Source organism: Ornithorhynchus anatinus, chromosome X1 (assembly GCF_004115215.2).
Source record: "Ornithorhynchus anatinus isolate Pmale09 chromosome X1, mOrnAna1.pri.v4, whole genome shotgun sequence".
NCBI lineage: Eukaryota > Metazoa > Chordata > Mammalia > Monotremata > Ornithorhynchidae > Ornithorhynchus > Ornithorhynchus anatinus.
In genome coordinates this window covers 97,917,758-97,931,089 of record NC_041749.1, presented here as the reverse complement: position 1 = coordinate 97,931,089, position 13,332 = coordinate 97,917,758, and the positions used below count along the sequence as shown (strand labels likewise).

The 13,332-nt window shown below is 46.9% G+C and overlaps 1 non-coding gene across 1 annotated transcript; it reads left to right on the top strand.

Annotated features, from left to right (window-relative positions):
* Positions 1 to 7,686: 7,686 nt before the first annotated feature.
* On the top strand, positions 7,687 to 7,824 carry LOC114807055. The gene has a single exon (XR_003755108.1). It is a non-coding gene; the product is annotated as a small nucleolar RNA SNORA7 (small nucleolar RNA).
* Positions 7,825 to 13,332: the final 5,508 nt, after the last annotated feature.

The window sequence follows — 13,332 nt, the reverse complement described above, 5'->3', positions numbered from 1 at the left end:
CTTCTCACTCTAGGCTTCAAGGCTCTCCATCACCTTGCCCCCTCCTACCTCTCCTTCTTTCTCTCTTTCTACTGCCCACCCCGCACGCTCCGCTCCTCTGCCGCCCACCTCCTCACTGTCCCCCATTCTCGCCTATCCCGCCGTCGACCCCTGGCCCATGTCCTCCTGCTGTCCTGGAACGCCCTCCCTCCTCACCTCCGCCAAACTAATTCTCTTCCCCTCTTCAAAGCCATACTGAGAGCTCACCTCCTCCAAGAGGCCTTCCCAGACTGAGCTTCCCCTTTTCCCTCTGCTCCCTCTGCTGCCTCTCTGCACCCCCTTCACCTCCCCTCAGCTAAGCCCCCTTTCCCCCCCCTTTCCCTCTGCTCCTCCCCCTCTCCCTTCCCCTCCTCTCAGCACTGTGCTCGTCCCCTCATTTGTAAATATTTTTATTACCCTATTTATTTTTGTTAATGAGATGTACATCCCCTTGATTCTATTTATTGCTATTGTTTTTGTCTGTCTCCCCCGATTAGACTGTAAGCCCATCAATGGGTAGGGATTGTCTCTATCTGTTGTCAAATTGTACATTCCACGCACTTAGTACAGTGCTCTCCACATAGCAAGCGCTCAATAAATACTATTGAATGAATGAATGAAATACATATCCACAATATATTTTAATCTCTGTCTCCCCCTCTAGATCACAAGCTCCTTGTGGACAGGAAACATGTCTGCCAACTCTATTGTATTCCCCCAAGTGCTTAGTACAGTGCTTTGCATGGAGTAAGTATTCAGTAAATACCATTGATTGATTGATTTTTTTTTTTTACTACAGAAAGTTGTGCTTGCCAAAAATATCAATAGGTTCAAGAGGCGTTTGGATATATTCATGGAAGAGAGATTCACAGTGAGTTAGGCAAGAAAATGTTAGGGATGTTAGGTGATGTATTTTAACCATTAGGATGGATGTAAGGAGGGCAGCTGACAGAAATAGAATATTCAACTAATTGAGATCACATCTACCAACTGTTATATTGCACTTTTCCAACCACTTAGTATGTGCTCTGCACACAGTAAGTGCTCAGTAAATGCCAATGGACTATTGGTCTAACCTTGCCTAGGATTGCTTATAGCTTTAGGTTCTTAGTGGAAAGAGCACAGGTTTGGGAGTCAGAGTTCATGGGTTCTAATCCCGGCTCCGCCAATTGTCAGCTGTGTGACTTTGGGCAAGTCACTTCACTTCTCTGGGCCTCAGTTACCTTATCTGTAAAATGGGGATTAAGACTGTGAGTCCCACGCGGGACAACCCGATTACCCCCAGAGCTTAGAACAGTGCTCAGCACATAGTAAGCGCTTAACAAATACCATAATCATCATTATTATTATTATCTACCATTTCAGCAATTCCATGGCACCTAAGCATATAACTGCTCACAACCCTCCAAGGCACTTAAGTATATCTATCTATACTCTATTTCTTCCTCCCATCTGTAAGGTTTTTAAGTGTCTGTCTCCCTCTATAGTGTAAACTCCTTGAGGGCAGTGATCAGGTCTGCTGATTCCACACTTAGTAGAGTTCGGCAGACAGTAGATGCCCAATAAATACTATTGATGATGTTGGTATTTGTTAAGTGCTTACTATGTGCAGAGCACTGTTCTAAGCACTGGGGTAGACACAGGGGAATCAGGTTGTCCCACGTGGGGCTCCCTCCCTCCCCAGATTCAGTGAGAGAGACAGGGGGCATCTAGAACCCATTTTCAACCCAGGGGTAGAGTACAGGATTCCAAGGTATAGAAACAATATCTAGGCAAACCTCTGCTCCTCTCTGTAGCTCCAGATTATGGGTTCAAGATTTATTTTTTTTAAGTGGGGATTGGAGGGAAGGATTCCATTCTGGGGCTTATAGTGCAGTACTAGAAATTACACATAAACACCCTGGCTGTTCAGCATGTCAGGCAGAATACTGAACCACAGATAACCTAGCAAAGGGATGCTTTCTTCCACAGAGGTTCCCAGGAGCTCAGCCTCTTAGGGTCTTTACTAGTATGCAAAGTTTCCTCGACCAAAACAAAGCAGAGGTAATTATCTGAATAAATTAAGCCAAAATTACCCTTATTTTGGCCTCGATTATCCAATTAATTACCTTAACTCTGCACTTTAATTTCATTGCAGACATAGAGCCCGAGTTTGTTAAAAATTGGCAACTACCCCAGTGTAGAACGGAGGATTTTGAGCCCATGTGTAATGGTAATAATTCTGAAATGCATCATCGTGGCTTCAAGGAGACAGACTTTCAGATTTGGTGAGTAAGGTTCCTTCATCTGGTATTCAGGAGAAGTGGACGGGGGGAGAGTAGGTACTGGGAAGGGAGGGAGAGAAACGCTACATCCCTTATTGAGATTGTTTTGTATAGATCGTGGTGTCAAAAGTGGCCTCGTGACAATTAGCCGCCAGGAATTGGAGTTGCATAAACCATTATTGGACAGTTTACAAAAGTGAGAAATGGGAACCTGACCCCCTCAGGTTTGTATGGGTCGGGAGTGGGCTGGAGCAGGTGAGGTGATGAGCGCACTGAGGGAAAGCCAGCAGGGGAAGCAGAAAAAGTCGCCAGCTCGCTCCCAGATCTGTGTACACCTCATAGGTATCTGGAAGTTAATTTGTGGCAAGGACACGTGAACATTTTAAAAAGCAGGAAGGATGATCATTAAAAGAGAAAATGGAAATTACACAGAAACAGATTTGGGACAGTCTTAGCGAATTCACTGTTCGTCAGCTGGGCTCAGTTGGCCGGTTCAGCTGGTTCTGAGAAGCAATAACTATAAAGGCAACATGACTAAAGTGGCAGCAGAGATTACCATTGCAAGCAGGGGGCCATGAGGCCATCAAACCTGAATAGGTCTGTGCCAAACTGGAAGTGGCCAGAAAGTTGCTTCCCTCAGGTGTGAACCTTGTGAATCGCTGCATTACACAGGGTGTCAGACCAGACCAGACCAGGCCAGGCCAGGCCAAGACGGGCATGCATTCATTCATTCAATCATATTTATTGAGCGCTTACTGTGTGCAAACCACCGTACTAAGCATTTGGAGGAGTACAATATAACAACAACAGACACATTCCCTGCCCATGGTGAGCAACGATCAGGTTGGTCACCAGGCAGGAGCATGGCCGGGCTAAGCCGGGGATTTCTGAGCAGGCAAACTTCTGTGATGTGTGGGGCTGAGGGGCCTGACTGCTGGGCGCCTCTTTTTCCTTACCCGGTTAGAGCCATCACAGCAATCGTGGCCAACTCTTTCTAAATCCCCCAAGAAAGAAAGGGTGGCTCAGGCCAGGGCTCTGCTCTGAAGAAATCCAGCATGCCAGATGACACTTCTGTCATTTCTCTGGCGGACTCTTTTTAATGTGTCTGATGCGGCTGGCTGAGGAGTCAGTGGGCTGTGGTAGCCTCAGTGGCCTCTCTGGCAGACCCACTCCTTGAGAGGCCCCGCTTGGGCCCAAGGCAATTTCTTAAAAAAGAGGAGCAGCATGACCTGGTGGATAGAGCACGAGCCTGGAAGTCAGAAGGACCTGGGGTCTAATTCTGCCTCTGCCATTGGCTGCTGTGTGACCTTGGGCAAGTCACTTCATGTCTCTGTGCCTCAGTTACCTTATCTGCAAAATGGGAATTAAAACTGGGAGCCCTGTGTGAGACAGGGACTATTTCCAACCCAAATTGCCTGTACCCACCCCAGCGCTTAGTATAGTGCCTGGCACATAGTAAGCACTTAGCAAATACTGCTGTTATCATTATTATTATTATTATTGGTTCCTTTCCCTTACCTCCCACCAGGACAGGGTATTCAGAAAAGATAGAGTTGCTATTTGAGGGTAGGCGGAAAGGGAGAATAATTCTGGTTCAGTGTGATAAGGCAATAGTAATATTTGGTGGCTTGCTTGTATGTTTCTATTTAATCTTAGTCATCTAAATTGGCAATTGGAAGTCCCACTCCCTGAAGCCCTTAGCTACTTCTTTATATCCCTCTCCCTTCCCTGACCACAAAGACTGCCCCCTAAGTGGCCTGTTGTCCTGACCATTTGCCCCGCCTGGCCCTAAGGGGTACACAACCCTTCCTGTACTTAAGAACGTTTAAAGTGATCAATCTCAAAATCTTTTTACCTTCAGGCTTCTTTGCATGTAGCTATTAGCAAAGCCCCATTCTTTAAAAGTTAATGATCCCACATGAAATTTCAAAAGAGCTTTCACAGAGTTAAAATTGATTTGTCTATTTGCTTCTTTAAATGTAAAATAAAATTGCTTTTCTGTATAAAATCCCCCAGCACCAATGAAAGTGAAATTCTGCATTTGCTGAGAAAGATCTTTATTTGTCCTCTGAGAGACCTTAAACTTTAGTCTGCCTCAATAAAATCTTCATGAGAACAGTACTTGTGAATGACTTTTCCCAAAATAGGGTTTATAGGGGGCTTTGGTTGTTTTAACGAAAGCACATATCCTGTAGCCACGGGAATTTATGGTCTAAATATGCCGTTTAGCTTGGCTATCTTTCGTGAATATATTACAGTGTGAACATAATTATTCTTTCCAAGACTATCAGCGCTACCTTTCTAGTGCACAAACGAAACATAAATGCTAACTGCAATCAGTCCAATTAAAGTCCAGTTATTAGTCCCGTTAAAAAGTGGGGAGAACAGCACATGAAAAACACGCCCAATCAAGCCATTTCAGGATAGCAGGTTTTAGAAACCTACCAAGCAGAAAGAAAATAATACATCACGGAACACTAAGCAGGGGGAGAGCAGCAAGGAGAATGGCATCTGTTACAAGAGAGGTAGCCAGTTATGGAATCAATATGGTATTAGAGAGCAAAACAAGAGTTCCTGATAAAAGACAGCTTACAGTTTACAGAAGAGAGGTGCCAGAGACTGCTAGCAGGTATAAGCTTTACGACCGATTGCTGGTTTCAAACCTTCTGCCTGTCCGGTTTCAAAGGGGAGCGCAGGGTCATCGGACGTGTTCCCACAGTCTCTGATGAGTCCCCTCCACCATCGTCATTGAGGAAGAGAAGAATGTTGAAGGATTTAGGTAGACAAACCTCAGCAGTATCAATAGTTGATAAACTGATGACCGTGGGCATTGTCGACACAACTGTAGACAGTGGTGCTGAAACATGGAGAAAAATCACAGACAATCGGAGAATTCAACAGCTCGGTGAAGATGCTGACGAGCAGTTTGTAGTCACCAACAGAATGGCCAGCTTCCCCCTGAAACCAAAGACATCTCGGAGGCTCCCAAGATCTTAACAGTGGCACGTTATTATTCTATTAATCAATCAATAACATTTTTAAGCACTTAGGATGTGGAATGTATTGTACTAAGCATTCAGAAGACTACAGGGACGGCAACCTAAGCGGGGGAGAGGAAGAGCTAACAATTTAAATGATCTGATGGCGAGGTCTGAAGGACACTCATACTATTGTCAAGTGTTTGACAGTGAGTTCAAGTTTGACCGTCACTTGATACGCTCCAGTCACCAGTGCTAAACCAATGTGTTATAAAATGGCATGCAAAGCCATCCACGCAGCTGAACCTCAGACTCCTGGAGAATAAAAAAAAGATCTGCAAGAAACTCAGGAATTTTCAAAGCAGTCCTGCCTAGTAAGAAAAACCTTTCTGCTATTCCCAGTGAGGGCAAGTTACCGTACAGTCTAGTGGGCAGCCAGACGAGGGGCACTGTTAGCAGTCAACACTAGGACTGGATTGAAGAGATCAGAAATCAAGGGCAAAAAGTTACTTGTAGAAATGCAACCACTGCATTGTCAATCCTCTTCGGATCATCATTCCTCTAAAAAGGGGTTGATAATAATAATTACGGTACTTGTTACGCTCTTACTATGTGCAAGCACTGTTCTAAGCACTAGGGTAGATACAAGTTAATCAAGTTGGACACAGTCCCTGTCCCGCACGGGGCTCACATTCTTAATCCCCTTTTTTTACAGATGAGGCCCAGAGAAGTGAAGCGACTTGCCCAAGATCACCCAGCAGTCATGTGGCAGAGCCAAGATTAGAACCCAAGTCCTTCTTGACTCCCAGGCCCGTGCTCTATCCACTAAGCAATGTTGGGTTGCTCAGGGAAGCCTAGATGGTGAAAAATGAAGAGATTATGACAGAAGAGGGTCAGGTCAGGGACCAATGGTGCCTCAGATAATAATAGTAATAATAATAATAATGATGATGGCATTTGTTAAACGTTTACTATGTGAAAAGCACTGTTCTAAGTGCTGGGAGGGATACAAGGTGATCTGGTTGTCCCATGTGGGGCTCACAGTCTTAATCCCCATTTTACAGATGAGGTAACTGAGGCACAGAGATCTGCATTCCTGCACAGCTAAGGAACACTGTAAGAAGCTCGACACCTTAGGTTGACCAGGGAAGATGGGCACATGTCCAGGGAGCTAAATGTACCTATTGGCCAAGGAGACTGTCATTTGAGAACTGGTTTTTGATCATTCATTCATTCAATCATTTTTATTAAATGCTGTGTGCAGAGCACTGTACTAAACGCTTGGGAAAGTACAATACAACAATAAACAGTGCCAATCCCTGCCCACAACGAGCTCACAGTCTAGAGAGGGGGGTGACAGATAATGCATATATCAATAATTGCATTTATTTGCACTAAGTGCTGTGGGGCTATAAGGGTTGGGGGGAGAAGAAAGGGAGCAAGTCAGGGAGAGGCAGAAGGGAGCAGGAGATGAGGAAAAGTGGGGCTTAGTCTGGGAAGGCCTCTCGGAAGAGATGTACCTTCGATAAGGCTTTGAAGGAAGAGTAATTACCTGGCAGATTTGAAGAGGGAGGGCATTCCAGGCCAGAGGCAGGACATGGGCCAAGGGTAAGCGGCAAGACAGGTGAGATGGCGGCACAGTGAGAAGGTCAGCACCAGAGGAGCGAAGTATGTGGGCCATGTTGTAGAAGGAGAGAAGCAAGGTGAGATAGGACAGGGCAAGGTGATGGAGTGGTTTAAAGCCAATTCTTTTAAGAGAGGGATGAGAGAGGGATCAGAGCAATCTAGACGGTGAACTCTAAGCTGTAAGAGCTTGAATGTTAGCTCGTTACAGGCAGGGAAGTGCCTGCTGATTCTGTTGTATTGTACTTTCCCATGCGCTTAGTACAATGCTCTGCACATACTAAGCATGCAATAAATACCATTGATTGATTGAATCGGAGTCGAGGGAGGACTACTTGAAACCTGGAGAGTTGGGCAGTTGTGTTGTGGAAGCACAGTGGTCTAGGTCTTGCATTAGCCCCTTCTCATCCAACCGTTCCCTCTGAGCCTTTTCGTCTCTAGGCCTGTTTGATTGTCTCCTAACCACCTTGTTGAAGTGAACAAGAGTAACTCTGGTGACTAAAGATCCTAGGAGTGGTAGAATACCAAGGGATGGAATGTGATGGGCCTTTAGGCCTGGATTCCATTTTGTCTTTCTAAGCCGCCATTTATTAGAAGCGGTTACATCAGGTGTCCCCCTCTCTCCTTTGTTTCCTCCTGTCTTGGTGTTTGCCTTATCAGAAAGTTTGGTATGTCAAGGTCTTGAGACAGGATGAAGCCAGGTCAGGATTCCTAACCTGCCTATCAGTAGTGTTTGCCCACCAGATCTCTAGAATGGAGAGATCTAGGCAGAGCCTAGAATTTACCCCAAGTAGAATTTATTCCCCCTCTCGGGGTCGCACCTGGAGAGTTTCCAGTGCTCTATCAGTCTCGAATACGGGAGGGAGAGTCAAGCAGAGGCAAGTCCCTTCCATTCCTAGCTTGGGCGGTGGCTAGCGAGTGGAAGGCGATCTGCTGCAAAACTCCCCTGTGCTGGGCAACAGTGGCATGGGAGGGAGTCGAGGGTGGAGACTCAAGTTTACTGCACGGAAGGAGGCGATGGTAAACCACTTTCGGATTTTTACTGAGAAAACTCTACAGATCCACTACCAGCAAAATTGCAGATGGAGGTGGGGCATTCTGAGAGAGATGTGTCCATGGCGTCGCAATGGGTCAGAGACGACTCGACGGCACGAGGCAAGACAAGAATTTACTGCTGCTTGTCTTAAGGTATATACAATGTATTGTGTTCTTCGTGCAAAGCTAGGAGGCTGCACCAACTGCATATAAAGAAACTCTGTATTGCTTGAAGTTGAGCTGGCCTTGACTAGTAGAAAAAGCTACTCTGCCTGTCAACCACAGCTCCCTACTAGATAGAGCTAGCAGAAATAAACTTGTCTCTGACACAACCTTCCAAACACTCTGTAGAGTCAGTGAAGTTTTCCTCGACAGTGTCCCTCTGATGCAGCTCAGGTATCTGGGATTTTGATGCCCAAGGGGAACCTTTGAGGTCAGAGGAACACTATCTTTGTCATCTGCATCAAAAATGATTTGAACGTTTACACTGTGCAGAGTATTGTACAAGAACACATGTGGTCCAGACTGGGGCAGCACCAAAGTATGGCATTATCTTGAAAAGACTCAATGCAGACCATTACACCTGTGCCCCCTTCTAGACCGTGAGCCCGTTGTTGGGTAGGGATTGCCTCTATTTGTTGCTGAATTATACTTTCCAAGCGCTTAGTACAGTGCTCTGCCCACAGTAAGCGCTCAATCAATATGATTGAATGAATGAATGAACCAACTGAGAGGCAGGATAATCACAAAAGCCACTGAAATTTGAAAAAGACAGCAGATGGATCCAACGCTATACCAGTAGCACTCACATTGGGCCAATCCCTTTCAAATGGCTCAATGAAGACACTAAAAGAAGCAGATGTCAGGTGAAGTTGGATTTATTAAAAATAAATTTCTTAAAATAAAATAAATAAATTTATTAAAAACTAGCTTCAATTGGGTGTCATCCTCAAAGATATCACAAGCGCGGCTCAGTGGAAAGAGCATGGGCTTGGGAGTCGGAGGTCCTGGGTTCTGATGGCGGCTCCGCCATTTGTCAGCTGTGTGACTGTGGGCAAGTCACTTAACTTCTCTGTGCCTCAGTTACCTCATCTGTAAAATGGGGATAGAGACTGTGAGCCTCACATGAGACAACCTGATTACCCAGTGTCTACCCCAGCAGTGCTCTGCACATAGTAAGCGCTTAACAAATACCAACATTATTATTATTATTATTACTGCCCATACTCTTTCCACTAAACCACGCTGGCAGCAGACAAGTATTTGCAGTCGAACAGGGGAAACATCAAATGCAAAGGACAAGATTAACAACTTTACCTCCCTGATTTCCTACTACAACCCAGGCTGCACACTTTTCTTCTCGAACGCCAAACTGCTCACTATACCTCTATCTCATCTGTCTCAATGCCGACCTTTCACCCTTTTCCTCTCCCTGGTATGGAACTCCCTCCCCCTTCATATAATACAGACCACCACTTTCCCCACCTTCATAGCCTTAGCTCCTCCAAGAAGCCTCCTCTGACTAAACTCTCATTTCCCCTACTCCCTCTCCCCTCTGTGTCACCCTTGCGCTTGGATCCATAGCCTTCATTCACCCCATCCTCAGCTCCACGGCATTTATGTGCCTATCTGTAATTTATTTTGTCTGTCTCCCCATCTAGACTGTAAACTCATCGTGTGCAGGGACTATGTCTACCAACTCTGTTATATTCAACTCTCCCAAGAGGTTAGTACAGTGCTCTGCAAAAATGATTGAGTGATTGATTTTGTCTATAGTGACAGCTGCCACATTTTAACTCAGGTTAAAGTTTCCACCAGTCCCAACTGTGGAACTTCATTAATTTGAAATGCCTGTGAAAGAGAAAAAGCGGGCTTTGATTTTGCACTATTTTGAACTATTCACTATTTTTAGTTAAAAATAACTGGCTATCTAGATGACTAGTTGCTCTTCACTATTTAGAATAAATCAGTACTAGATTTATGAAGACTTGGCAAACTCCTCGTCACCTATTATGGTATTTTTAAAACCCAGGGATCACGGGCTCCCCGTGCTGTTGCCGGGGTGCCACACCCAAATAGCCTTGAAGGAAAAGGCAGATGTGCAAAGGGAACGTTCCCAAAAAAGCTCATACCTATGGGAAACTTTCATCCATGTTGTCCTGGAAGGTGGCAGAGCAAGGACCCTGAAATTACTGCTGCTGTCATGGAAGGAGTTGGAGGTCAGGGACACAGACCGACAGGTAAAATGGGGTTAAATGGGGATTACCGTGCTCTGCGCTCCTTAGGATGTGAAGCCTCACGTGGGACAGACACTGTCCGACTTGATGATCTTGTATCTAGCCCAGCGCTTAGCAGAGTCCTTGGCACGTAGGTCACAACACCGTTATTATTATTACACACGCAACCAACGGATGAAGGTTGGGAACTCCTGAGCCGCTGCTTCCAGTTGCCATCTTGGGTGGGCCTAGGCCTGGGGGAAGTTCCCCCCCGTAGGGATCCCTGAGCCACAGTATCCAACGCTGTTACTGCCATCCAACACACCAGGATGCTAAGGGGGAGGGGACACCTTGCCACAAAGAAAGGCAAGAGCAGAAAAGAGGACTGCCATCCGGAGATTCTCAGGTGGGATGCTGCCTGCCCAGGCCCCAAAAGGAAACTAACCAGAATCCAAAAAAACAGCAGGAAAATGTCAGAAGTCAGACACAAGCAAATCAGCAGCAACCAGAGCACTAGAATACGGCAGTTGCCGGGTCCTTGGGCCTGGGAGTCGGAGGACCTGGCCTCTAATCCCAGTGCTGCCACGTGTTGGCTGTGTGACCTTGGGCAAGTCACTTCACTTCCCTGTGCCTCAGTTACCTTATCTGTAAAAAGGGGATGAGCCCCACGTGGGACATGAACTGTGTCCGACCTGATTAGCTTGTATCTACCCCAGCGCTTAGTACAGTGCTTGGTGCATGGTAACCAATACCATTAATAAAAGAGTTGCCAACCCGGCCTCAACGCTCAAAACTGAAATTCACATATCCATCATCAGTGGTATTTATTGGGCTCTTACTGTGTGCAGAGCTAAAATCCGCCCTTTCCTCTCCATCCAGACTCCTACCACATTAATCCAATCACTCATCCTATCTCACCTGGATTACTGCATCAGCCTCCTTGCTGACCTCTCAGCCCCCTGTCTCTCCCCACTCCAGTCCATACTTCACTCTGCTGCCCTGATTGTTTTACTACAAAAATGTTAAGGACAGGTCACCCTGCTCCTCAAAACACTCCGGTGGCTGCCCATCCACCTCCGCATCAAATAAAAACTCCCCACCATTGGCTTCAAAGCACTCCTCCACCTAATAATAATAATAATGTTGGTATTTGTTAAGCGCTTACTCTGTGCAAAGCAGTTCTAAGCACTGGGGGGATACAAGGTGATCAGGTTATTCCACGTGGGGCTCACAGTCTTCATCCCCATTTTACAGATGAGGGAACTGAGGCCCAGAGAAGTTAAGTGACTTGCCCAAAGTCACACAGCTGACAAGCGGCAGAGCCAGGTCTAGAACCCATGACCTCTGACTCCCAAGCCCGTGTTCTTTCCACTGAGCCACCTACCTCACCTTACTGCTCTCTTTCTACAATCCAGCCAGGCACACTGGCTCCTCTATTGCTAACCTTCTCGCTGAGCCTCCATGTCACCAGTCTCGCCACCGACCCCTGGCCCATGTCCTGCCTCTGGCCTGGAACGCCCTCCCTCCTCAAATCTGACAATTACTCTTCCCCTGTCAAAGCCTTATCGAAGGCACATCTTCTCCACTAGGCCTTCCCAGACTAAGCGCCCCACTTTTCCTCATCTCCCACTGCCTTCTGCCTTGCCCCCTTTCCTCTTCCCCCCTCCCGGCCCCACGGCACTTTTGTACATATCTGTCATTTTATTTATTTGTATTGATGCTGTCTCCCTCCTTTTAGACTGTAAGCTCGTTGTGGGCAGGGAATGTGTCTATTCGTTGTTGTGTTGTATTCTCCCAAGCACTTAGTACAGTGCTCTGCACACGGTGAATGAATGAAGCACTAAATTAAGCACTTGGGAGAGTACAACACAGCAGAGTTTAGTAGAAACGTTCCCTGCCCACAAAGGGGCTTGCACTCCTGAGGGGGAGACAGGCATTGATATCAGCAGGAAAATAGCCACCATCCCCACCAAAATCCAAGAACAAAGATATCTTTGTCAAGTGACATCCTTACCAATAGTGGCAGAAATATGCACACGAGAAATGACAATAATGTTGGTATTTGTTAAGCACTTACGGAGTGCTAAGCACTGTTCTAAGCGCCGAGGGGGGGAGAAATACAAGGATATCAGGTTGCCCCACGGTTTTAATCCCCGTTTTACGGATGAGGTAACTGAGGCCCAGAGAAGGGAAGTGACTTGCCCAAAGTCCCACAGCTGACGAGTGGCAGAGCTGCCATTAGAACCAGGACCTCTGACTCCCAAGCCCGGGCTCTTGCTACCGAGCCACGCTGCCAAGAAGTTGCGGAGTGGGGGAGTGGGAAGTTAAGAAATAAATAATAATAATAATTATGGTATTTGTTAAGAGCTATGCACCAAGCACTGTTCGGGATACAAGGTGATCAGGTTGTCCCACGTGGGGTTCACAGTCTTCATCCCCATTTTCCAGATGAGGTCACTGAGGCACAGAGAAGTGAAGTGACTTGCCCAAAGTCACACAGCTGACAAGTGACGGAGGCGGGATTAGAACTCACGACCTCTGACTCCCAAGCCCGGGCTCTTTCCACTGAGCCACGCTGTTTCTCATAAATAAAGCATCTGGGAACTCTTCACGGATCATAAACTATAACCTAGCGAGACAGGTTATAGTTTACGACACCCCCCCCCCCCGCCACCAAAAGCTCCCAGTTTGGGAGGCAGTGAGAGACGGAAGCCGAACTGGTTTATTGACAGTAATGACCATAATGACCGCGGTGTTGTTCAGCGCTTACTCCGCGCCAGGCGCTGGACTGAGCGCCGGGGTGGAAACAAGCAAAGCGGGTGGGACGCCCCGCTCACGGTCTTAATCCCCATTTGACAGATGAGGGAACTGAGGCCCGGAGGAGTGAAGTGACTGGCCCAAGGCCGCACAGCAGACACGTGGTGGCGGCAGGATTAGAACCCAGGTCCTGCTGACTCTCAGGCCCGGGTTTTAGAGATGGGGAACGAGTGGTCATGATGATCATTACTATCAATAAACCAGTGGAGACTGTGGGCCCCACGTGGGACAACCTGATGACCTCGTATCTCCCCCGGCGCTCGGAGCATAGTAAGCGGCCGGAAACCCCAGCTCTTAGGTGCTCGTTCTGTAGCAGCGGGGCTCAGTGCCAAGAGCCCGGGCTTGGGAGTCAGAGTTCATGGGTTTGAATCCCGGCCCCGC